This window comes from Oryctolagus cuniculus, chromosome 6 (assembly GCF_051225735.1).
Source record: "Oryctolagus cuniculus isolate XC-2025 breed Fujian yellow rabbit chromosome 6, ASM5122573v1, whole genome shotgun sequence".
In the NCBI taxonomy this organism is placed as follows: domain Eukaryota; kingdom Metazoa; phylum Chordata; class Mammalia; order Lagomorpha; family Leporidae; genus Oryctolagus; species Oryctolagus cuniculus.
The window spans coordinates 151019265-151030763 of record NC_142872.1 but is presented as its reverse complement, the minus strand read 5'-3'; positions in this window follow the sequence as shown (position 1 = coordinate 151030763).

The window sequence follows — 11499 nt, the reverse complement described above, 5'->3', positions numbered from 1 at the left end:
TTATTTTTTCAAAATCAGTAATCTTTCACGTAAGCTTGAAGTGAAGGCAATGAAATATGACATCAAATCAGCCATTTACTGACAACAGCTAAAACTTCTAGTACCTGCAGCATTCGGAGGGTTTTTCTTCTATCCGTTAGTTTTGCCCTCGTGGCACTATTGGGTAAATACTGTTTTTTAGCCTCACTTTACAGACAAGAAAACTGACGTACAGGTCATGGACATAGAAGTATTGACACTACTTGGTCTGAGGCCAAGTATAAGAAATCTAGCTCAGGAATCTAGCAGTGTTTGACTTTGTTTCTCCTCCCTGCACAAAGTTCCACTTATCTTACAAAAAATAAAAATCATATTTGACCTTTTTATTGCCTTGCTTGAATACCTCTGTTGTCTAGTTGGCCTAGTTGAGCAGGCCAGACCTAGACGTGTGCCTTTTCAAGTGCCATTCTCAATATGGGGAAAAAGCCTTAACCCTCTTCCTTCAACTATTCATGCTGTAAGACCCCGATTAACACATCTCTTTTTCTTCAGGTTTTCATTATTCCAGCTCTTAATTGTTGCAGTCATCAATTTGTATAATAATTACCCACATACCTTTTCCAAAGGATTCAACTCCTTAAGGCAAGGACCCTGTTGTGCTCACAGCTGAATATTCTATATTTCATATATGGTAAGCATTTGCATTTTTCAATGTATTGAATACAACCCCTCCTTTCTTAATTTTATTCCCCCTTCCCACATTTTTTGAGTAGCAAACTAAGCAATTCCTTTTACACTATTGTTTTTCTTTGTAATACATTAGATTGAAATCCTCAAAACTTTCTTGTTCATCAGTCATTCACTTCTCCAGGGACTTTTTTTAAGATTTATTTACTTACTTATTTACTTATTTATTTGTTTATTTATTTGATAGCAGAGTTACAGAGAAAGAGAGAGGTCTTCCATTCGCTGCTTCATTCCCCAAATGGCTGCAACAGCCAGACCGGGCCAAACAGAAGCCAGGATCAGGAGCTTCTTCCAGGTCTCCCACATGGATGCAGAGGTCCAAGCACTTGGGCCATTTTCCACTGCTTTTCCAGGTGCATCAGCAGGGAGCCAGATCAGAAGTGGAGCAGCTGGGAACTGAACTGGCACCCACATGGGATGCCAGTGCTGCAGCCACAGCAGTGACCTTTCCTGGACTTTTAATCCAGCATTTATGTAACCTTTTCCAATTTCAAGTGACCAATTAATATGGAAAACTGGAGTTTCTTCCTTGAATAGTGCTCATGAAGCCATAGATGTCCATCTATCAAATTCAGTGCAAGAAATATGTATCAAGTGTCCGCTTTGTGTCAGGTACTGTGCTGGGTGCTGAAAATAAAGCAATGAGGGTGCTGGTGCTGTGGCGCAGTGGGTTAACACCCTGGCCTGAAGCACTGGCGTCCCATATGGGCAGCGGTTCGAGACCCAGCTGCTCCACTTCCTATCCAGCTCTCTGCTGTGGCCTGGGAAAGCAGTAGAAGATGGCTCAAATCCTTGGGCCCCTGCAGCCACGTGGGAGACCTGAAGAAACTCCTGGCTCCTTGCTTCGGATCAGTGCAGTTCTGGCCATTGCGGGCAATTAGGGAGTGGACTAGCGGATGGAAGACCTCTCTCTCTCTCTCTCTCTGCCTCTCCTCTCTCTGTGTAATTCTGACTTTCAAATAAATAAATAAACCTTAAAAAAAAAGGAAGCAATGAACAAAGTAGACACTGCAGGTGTCATTTTGGAGCTTAGAGTTAAGTGAGAAGACAGCAATAAACAACAAATTAAAGATGTCACGTAAGTCAGAATTGTTCTGGAGGGTAATAAGCTATAAGAGAGAAGGAAGGCTGACTGGAGAAATTTACATTTTTTAAAAGATTTACTTATTTATTTATTTGGAAGTCATAATTACAGAGAGAGAGGGAAAGAGACAGAACAGAAACAGAGAGATCTTCCATCCACTGGTTCAATCCCCAGATAGAAGCCAGGAACTTCATCTAGGCCTCTTGCTTGGGTGCAGGGGCCCAGTCACTTAGGCCAGCCTCCATTGCTTTCCCAGGCACACTAGCAAGGAGCTAGATAGGAAGTGAAGCAGACAGGACTTGAACTGGCGCCCATATGGGATGCTGGCACTGCAGATGGTGGCTTAGCCCCCTGCATCACAGTGCTGGCCCCAAGAAATTTACTTTTAAGCTGAGATTTTAAGAATTAGTAGGAGTAGGGCCGGCGCTATGGTATAGCCGGGAAAGCCGCCATCTTCAGTGCTGGCATCCCATATGGGCGCTGGTTCGAGTCCTCGCTGCTACACTTCTGATCCAGTTCTCTGCTATGGCCTGGGAAAGCAGTAGAGGATGATCCAAGTACTTGGGCCCCTGCACCTGCATGGGAGACCAGGAAGAAGCTCCAGGCTCCTGACTTCAGATGACCCAGCTCCAGCCATTATGGCCATTTGGAGAGTGAACCAGCAGATGGAAGCTCTCTCTCTCTTTCTGCTTCTGCCTTTCTATATCTCTCTGCCTTTCAAATAAATAAATAAATCTTTTTAAAAAAGAATTAGTCGGCCGGCGCCGCGGCTCACTAGGCTAATCCTCCGCCTAGCGGCGCCGGCACACTGGGTTCTAGTCCCGGTTGGGGCGCCGGATTCTGTCCCGGTTGCCCCTCTTCCAGGCCAGCCCTCTGCTGTGGCCAGGGAGTGCAGTGGAGGATGGCCCAGGTACTTGGGCCCTGCACCCCATGGGAGACCAGGAAAAGCACCTGGCTCCTGGCTCCTGCCATCGGATCAGTGCGGTGCGCCGGCCGCGGCGGCCATTGGAGGGTGAACCAACGGCAAAAGGAAGACCTTTCTCTCTGTCTCTCTCTCACTGTCCACTCTGCCTGTAAAAAAAAAAAAAAAAAAAAAAAAAAAAAAAAAAAAAGAATTAGTAAGAGTAACCAGATAACCTCTAACTATCAATGTGAATGTCATACCTTACATCTACATCTATTTTTTTCCTTTCCCACACAGTATGGGAAAATACATTAATGAAACACAAATGCCGACGTTCAATAACAGAATTTTATCACTGTTGATAGTAGTATGATTGGAAAGATGGGAGTACTCTTATAAGTAATCTAATTTGGTATTATTTTGTAAGTCTCCATCCTGTGCTTTCCTCAATATCAGTTTCAAAAACTGAAATATTCATCCATTTATCAAACTTGAATTTAACTAGTCTCCTAGATTTGAGGCACACTTCCATTTTCTGACTCAGGTAGCAAAATACAAGTATATTAAAGTAGTCAGCCCTTCCTCAATCATTCTTCCTCTTGGCACATTCTAAGCTTTGGACCTTATCTCATTTCCATAGTTCCTGGAGCAGCTTCTAGTGAGGTCTGTTGAAATTTCGCCTAGGATAACACAAGGAAGTCTAAATAGTTCTTTAAAAAAATATATTCATTTATTTGAGAGGTAGAGTACAGACAGAGAGAGGGAGGGATGGAGAGAAAGGTCTTCCATCCACAGGTTCACCCCCTACAAATGGCTGCAACAGCCAGGGCTGAGCTGATCTGAAGCCAGGAGCTTCCTCCGGGTCTCCCACGTGGGTTCCCCATGGCCCCAAGGACGTGGGCAATCTTCCATTGCTCTCCAGGCCATAACAGAGAGCTGAATCGGGAGTAAAGCACCCAGGACTCAAACCAGTGCCCATATGGGATGTCGGCACTGCAGGCAGCAGCTTTACCCACTATGCCGAAGTGCTGGCCCCCTAAATAGTTCTTAAAATGATTCAACCCAAAGTGAATTCTGACTGATCCTACGCTAAAGGGGATAGGGAGAGGAAAAAGATTATCTAAATAAAAATTTACTTAAAAGAAGGTTTTTATCATATTCATGTATTGACTTGGGATTAAAATAATATATAACATACTTCCATATTATTTGTTTTTCTCCACCACCTCCCCAAAAAATGTGTTCAACAAAATAATTTTGCTTGGGCAATTTAAATTACTAAACACTTCAGAAAGAAATAATATTGCTTTAATGTTCTTTGAATCAATTATCCCAATTCTAGGCATTCACCCTAGAGAAACTGCATACTCCCCACAAAAAAAGGAAAAAACCAAACAACACCAAAATAAACCATCAAAAAAAATTATTCGCAGCAGTGTTACTTGTAACAGCAAACAAGTAGAAACAGTCAGCCAACATTAGAGAAATTGAAATTGGTTTTTTTTTTTTTTTTTTTTTGACAGGCAGAGTGGACAGTGAGAGAGAGAGACAGAGAGAAAGGTCTTCCTTTGCCGTTGGTTCACCCTCCAATGGCCGCCGCGGCCGGCGCGCTGCGGCTGGCGCACCGCGCTGATCCGATGGCAGGAGCCAGGAGCCAGGTGCTTTTCCTGGTCTCCCATGGGGTGCAGGGCCCAAGCACCTGGGCCATCCTCCACTGCACTCCCTGGCCACAGCAGAGGGCTGGCCTGGAAGAGGGGCAACCGGGACAGAATCCGGTGCCCCAACCGGGACTAGAACCCGGTGTGCCGGCGCCGCTAGGCGGAGGATTAGCCTAGTGAGCCGCGGCGCCGGCCCAGAAATTTAAATTGTTTTAGCATATTCACTCACTGCAACATTATTAAACCATTAAAAACCTCAGTCATTCTAAAACAATGAAAATGAAAAATGATAAAATATTAAGAAAAGGGGCCGGCACTGTGCTGCAGCGGGTTGATGCCCTGGCCTGAAGTGCCGGCATCCCATGTGGGCACCAGTTCGAGTCCTGGCTGCTTCTCTTCCGACCCAGCTCTCTGCTGTTGTCTAGGATAACAGGAGAAGATGGCTCAAGTCCTTGGGCCCCTGCACCCACATGGGAGACCCAGAAGAAGCTCCTGCTCCTGGCTCCTGGCTTCGGATCAATGCAGCTTCGGCGGTTGCGGCCATCTGGGGAGTGAACCATCAGATGGAAGACCTCTCTCTCTGTCTCTACCTCTCTCTGTAACTCTGTCATTCAAAAAAATAAAATAAAACTTTAAAAAATTTAAGACCTTTCTCTCTGTCTCTCTCTCTCACTATCCACTCTGTCAAAAAAAAAAAAAATCTCTAAAGAAAAAAATCAAGATGCAATACTGAGTATACCATATGATCCAATTTTTACAAACATTTATTCATATTTTTGATTAGAAAAGAGATTGCTGGGAAGGACTCCAGAATTTTAATGGTGAATATGATCTCAGGGAAACATGATTATGGGTCATTTTTATGGGTCTTTATTCACTTTATACACTTCAGTATCTCCCAGCTTAAATTTATTTAAATATTTACAACTAGCAAGTATTACATTAATGATCAGAAAATAAGCAATAATTAGGGGAAAAATCTTTTCCCTTATCTGTGTCTGTCAGTATAATCAACTATACCATTTATCCATGATTTAGCATGGCTCAAAATTAATCATAGTCATTTTTCAACCAAACCTCCATTCCAGTCTTCTACTAATTTTATCCATCTATGTTAGATCCGAAACCTGGCTATCTTAGCCCCAACAAGGTGCTTCTGTTGGTAAAGAGCCACACGCCCGCCGTGTCATGATTCCCAAGTAGCCTGTTTCCGTCTGCGTCTTTATAACCAAACCCCACCATTTGACCAACTCTCATCCTTGACTTGATTTCAACTTCACTGACAGGGTAGGGGAAGAAGTGAATAACGGGAAACAAAATGAAAGGTAGAAAAAGACCTATGTTCAGGTTCACATGTAGACAAAGAGGTAAGGGACCACGAAAGATGAAGGAGATCAAAAAGGAGGAAGGCAGTGAAAGGTGGGATAATTTTTAAACAGAAAAAGCAGCAGTTGCTCAAATGTTTGCCATATTACAATAATGACTGCCACATTATCAGCTTTATCCGCTTTCTGCAGCTTGCTATACACTCCTATGTATTCACACCCCTTCATATTCATGAGGTAAACAATAACAAAAGGATTAGTGGCCTTAGGGGATGCCTCCAACTCAGAGGCTTCCTTGGAAGATAACCCAATGACTCAAGATGTTCTAAGGCCACTTTATATAATGATAGTAAACAGCTAACATTGAGTGATGACTAGCTAGTAAGCAAGGCCAAACAAATTACCTACACTATCTCATTTGATCCTCGGAACAAACCCATGAGCTAAGTGGTATTTAGATCTCTATTTTAGAGGGCAAGAGCTGTGGCGTAGTGGGTAAAGCCACCACCTGCAGTGTTGGCGGCAGTTCAAGTCCTTGGGCCCCTGCACCTCCGTGGGAATGCCTGGAGGAAGCGCCTGGCTCCTGGCTTCCGATCGATCAGCACAGCTCCAGAGGTTGCGGCCACTTAGGGAGTAAATCACTGGATGGAAGATCTCTCTCCCTCTCTCTCTCTCTCTCTCTCTCTCTGCCTCTCCTTCTATCTCTGTGTAACTCTCAAATAAATAAGCAAATCTTTAAAACATATCTATTTTAGAAACTTAGAAACAACCCAAGAAATGATTATTTCTGTACCTAGAAAGCCCATTCTTGGCTAAATCAGGAGCACATGAGGGTGGACAGAAAAAGGCAAACAACTATTTCCTTAATACCTGAGATGTCAAGTACTTCACCTCATTCACTTCTTACTAAATCTTAGGAGGTTACAGAGAACAAAGCCAATGTTTTGGATTGATGGGTTGAACAGGACTTGGCTCCCTAAACTCACTAAGACATTTAAACTCCAAAGTCCTATGTTAACAATTAATGGGTTGATGCTAACGGCTGAAGGACTAGGGTAGAGACTTGATCTAATTATGACAGCTAGGAGATGGGCCCAGTGGAAGGGCTCTAGGCATGCCCTCAGAAGGTGGTTCGGACAGGGCTGATTATATAAACTAAGCATGTGCATCCTTTTCCCCTCTGCTTTTTGGCTCATCACAGAATCACGTTCATGCTCAGCTTCCACCAGACATCAGATTAATGGGATTGCCTGATCTTGAACTGTAACCTCCAACCTGTAAGCCAACTAAATATTTTCCTTCCCAAGAAACTCCTCTCAGGTATTTTAGTTTAAGTAATGAAAAGCTAATACAGCCAGTGACTGAAATCTGAATTTGAAAGAGGTTTTAAGCATGTCCTACACAGTTGAGTCTGAAGCTCAAGGTTTTCCCTTTATAGGATCCTGAACAATCAGGACATTCTGAGGGTCCTCCTGGGTTAGGGCAAGGACAAACCCAGCCTCCTAGGGCAGCCACTTGCACTTAAAAGCCAGCCCAGCCTCTGTGGTTGGAGCAGGTCAAAGTGTTAAGGGAGCCAGAAGAGACACTCAGATTATACAACCTAATTCTGCAGACTCCATCCATGGGACTTCTCAACCAAAACCAACATGACAGGTTCTGTGTTGGAGTTTGGGAATCCATTCCTGCACTCAAGGCCTTTATAGTCCATTAGGAACATATATCCTGGAAGGGCATTCACTTGGACGTTAGCATAAAACACGTATGTGTACGATATCCTCTCAACAACTACTGACACCACTATGAACAAAACGGTGAGTCTAGCATCACAGAGCTTGCATTTTCACAAAGCAAAGCCAACTCACTTTAAACCCTGTTATCTCTAGCTCCTCAGACTACCAAATGATTGAATTTGAAGAGGGTGGGTTTAGCAGAATAAAGTTCCAGAGCCAACAAGGAGACAGGAGTCATCTGAAAAGATGCATGTATTCATCTTGTTTTTTTTTTTTTGAAAGGCAGAGTTCCAGAGAGAGGGAGAGACAGAGAGGTCCTCCATCCGCTGGTTTACTCCCCAAATGACCACAACAGTCAGAGCTGAGCTGATCTGAAGCCAGGAGCCAGGAGCTTCCTCCAGGTCTCCCACATGGGTGCAGGGGCCCAAGGACTTGAATCATCCTCTACTGCTTTCCCAGGCTATAGCAGAGAGCTGGATCAGAAGTGAAACAGCGAAGACTCAAACCAGCACCCATATGGGATGCCAGCACTGCAGGCCAGGGCTTTAACCCACTACACCACAGCACTGGCCCCAAAGCTGCACATACTCAACAACTGGATAATGCTTACATTTTCTCCTCCCACTGGCACATGACCTCTGCCAAACATATTAGGCACCAGGTAAAGTTTTTTTTAGTTAATGGAAGTTTACACTGCTTGAAAGGAGTTGCATAAACTCAAAAACAGAACTAAAAGGAAATGCTGTTTTGTAATTGCTGTTTCCAGGTGAACAGGCTGACTGAGATGCATATCAGGGCCTTCAGAAGTTCACAAAAATTTTGCATTATCTTTTTTTAAAGATTTATTTATTAGAAAGGCATTATTACAGAAAGGCAGAGGTAGAGAGAAAGAGAGAGGTCTTCCATCTGCTGGTTCACTCCCCAAATGCTGTAATGGCTAGAGCTGGGCTGAGCCAAAGCCAGGAGCCAGGAGCTTCTTCCAGGTCTCCCACACGGGTGCAGGGCCCAAGGACTTGGACCATCTTCCACTGCTTTACCAGGCCATAGCAGAGACCTAGATCAGAAGTGGAGTAGCTAGGACTTGAACCGGCACCCATATGGGACGCCAGCACTGCAGGTAGTGGCTTTACCCACTACACACCACAGCACCAGCCCCTGCATTATCTTTTAATCCCATTTTTCCACGAACCTTCCGAAGCCCCCTTGTATGTCAGACTGATGCCTAAAGAGCAACAGTCACAGTACCATACACTACTTCTCACCATAGGTGAGGAAACCTACAGTACAGAGAGGGTCCGTTTGGTAGATCCAGGCTGGATGACTTGGGATGACAGGAGTCTACCTTGACCTCAGATTCCACAACACAGACATGCTTGCATGCCCTCTGGTAGGCGGTACAACAGTGAGGGAGAGAGCTGCCCACTGTATTTGTGAGTACTTGCATTGACATGGATCTCTGTAAGGCACTGAATCAGAGAAATACATGAGTACTGTCTCGTCTCAGAATCAAAAAATTTGAATATAGGAGTCTCCCCTTAAAAGAAACTGTGAAACAATTCATTCATAATAACAATGCTTCATTTGCAGGCAGAACCATTTGTGCTAGCAAGAAAAATAGAGAATACAGAATATTTACCTCTCATGGAGCTAAGCAAAGAATCCATTTGCTAAATAACAAAACTGAAGCAAAGACATCAAACATGATTACATTTAGCTGTTAGGTCTCCTTCACAAGGGGCAAATCTCTCTTCTATTTTCCTCATTTTCTGTCCAAAGGAGGTCAGGAGTCTTGTCAAACTGATTTACTGATGCAGTTATCTTGACCCTCTAAAATGGGAATATCTATACCCTGCAGTCAACTAAGTTTGTGAAATCGGTTTTTTATAATTTTCAGCAGTCATAAAGCATAGTGTAGGTGATAGCAATAAAATATAAATTATAGCTGTTGTTAATCTCTTCAGATGTAAATTAACTTAAGTGCCTATTTTTCTTTTCTGACTTAAACCAAATCCTTTGTTTCAGGGCCGGTGCTGTGGCATAGCAGTGCAGGCATCCCATATGGGCACCCCACTTCTGATCCAGCTCTCTGCTATGGCCTGGGAGAGCAGTAGAGGATGGACCGGGTCCTTGGGCCCCTGCACCCGTGTAGGAGACCCAGAAGAAGCTCCTGGCTTTGGATCGGCATAGCTCTGGCCGTTGGGGCCAATTGAGAAGTGAACCAGCAGATGGAGGACCTCTCTCTCTCTCTCTACCTCTCCTTCTCTCCCTGTGTAACTCTTTCAAATAAATAAATAAATCTTTTTTAAAAAATCCTTTGTTTCATCAATACCAACAAAAATTCAGTCACATTCTCTGCTTCTGATACAGCTGCTTACAACAAAGTGAATGAAATAAGTGTTTCTGACTTGAAACAAAATATAAGCTTGTGTTTTCCAGTACCTTATCCCTTGGAGTTCTTGAGTATGCAGTACCATATAGCATACAGAGGCAGAAAGATGCTTAGGCAGTTGTATAATAGCCAGTCATGCCCAAGGTTTTCTCCCTTTCTGAAAACAGAAAAACCACTCCCAAATACTTCTTAAATACCTTTATTTGTTAGCTTTTGCTTTAGTTTCTAGCCATGTTACAATACAAAAATGCACAATGCCTCATCAGTTTCAAGGGCACCACAGTCATGAAATGATCCCCACGCAATTCAATTATCTGCCAGCTATAGCCCTTTGCTGCAGCCACAGTTAGCCCTACCTGGCTCCACATTCTAAATACATAAGATGAAATCCTGGGTAGCTTATGAGTCCTGAGCTCCCGACACACCCACCTTTGCACAAGTCGGAAAAAAATGGGAAGGGAGAATAGGATATATCCAGTGCTTTCTTTGCAAAGCATCATTCTCATGGGGCAGTTGGGCCAGGAAGGTGATTCTCGGTTATCCACTGGCCAGATCCATTGGGCAGGACCATCAAGAGACAGGAAGCCGGCGCCGCGGCTCACTAGGCTAATCCTCCGCCTTGCGGCACCTGCACACCGGGTTCTAGTCCCAGTCAGGGCGCCGGATTCTGTCCCGGTTGCTCCTCTTTCAGGCCAGCTCTCTCCTGTGGCCCGGGAGTGCAGTGGAGGATGGCCCAAGTGCTTGGGCCCTGCACCCCATGGGAGACCAGGAGAAGCACCTGGCTCCTGCCATTGGATCAGCGCGGTAAGCCGGCCGCGGTGGCCATTGGAGGGTGAACCAACGGCAAAGGAAGACCTTTCTCTCTATCTCTCTCTCTCACTGTCCACTCTGCCTGTTAAAAAAAAAAAAAAAAGAGAGAGAGAGAGAGACAAAGGAAAACTGCAGATACTGACGCTAGGGGATATCAGTGTCCAAAGGCAGACTGTCCTTGGAGGCTGGCTCACAATTGTGGGCTAAATATTAAAAAGAGAACCCAGTTACTGAACTAAGGATTATGTAAAGTCAAAACTGGCAGCGGCGGCGGGGGAAGGTTGGGGGGGGCTCTTTGTCAAACTTAAAAACAGAATTCAAGCCGGCGCCGTGGCTCAATAGGCTAATCCTCCACCTTGCGGCGCCGGCATACCGGGTTCTAGTCCCGGTCGGGGCGCCGGATTCTGTCCCGGTTGCCCCTCTTCCAGGCCAGCTCTCTGCTATGGCCAGGGAGTGCAGTGGAGGATGGCCCAGGTGCTTGGGCCCTGCACCCCATGGGAGACCAGGAAAAGCACCTGGATCCTGGCTCCTGCCATCGGATCAGCGCGGTGCGCCGGCTGCAGCGGCGGCCATTGGAGGGTGAACCAACGGCAAAGGAAGACCTTTCTCTCTCCGTCTCTCTCTCACTGTCCACTCTGCCTATCAAAAAAATAAATAAATTAAAAAAAAAAAACCTTCTATTATTTAAAAAAAAACAGAATTCAGGAATCCTACCTCGTATCCTGGCTTTGACCAAGCAATGAGACCACATCACTAGATAATGTAGTTGGTTGAACATATAAAGTACAACATGTATCCAATCTCTCAACCCAGTGCCTTCAAAACTCTACCCCATTTCTAGTTTGTATTACAATTCCTTTTGGATGGCAAAAA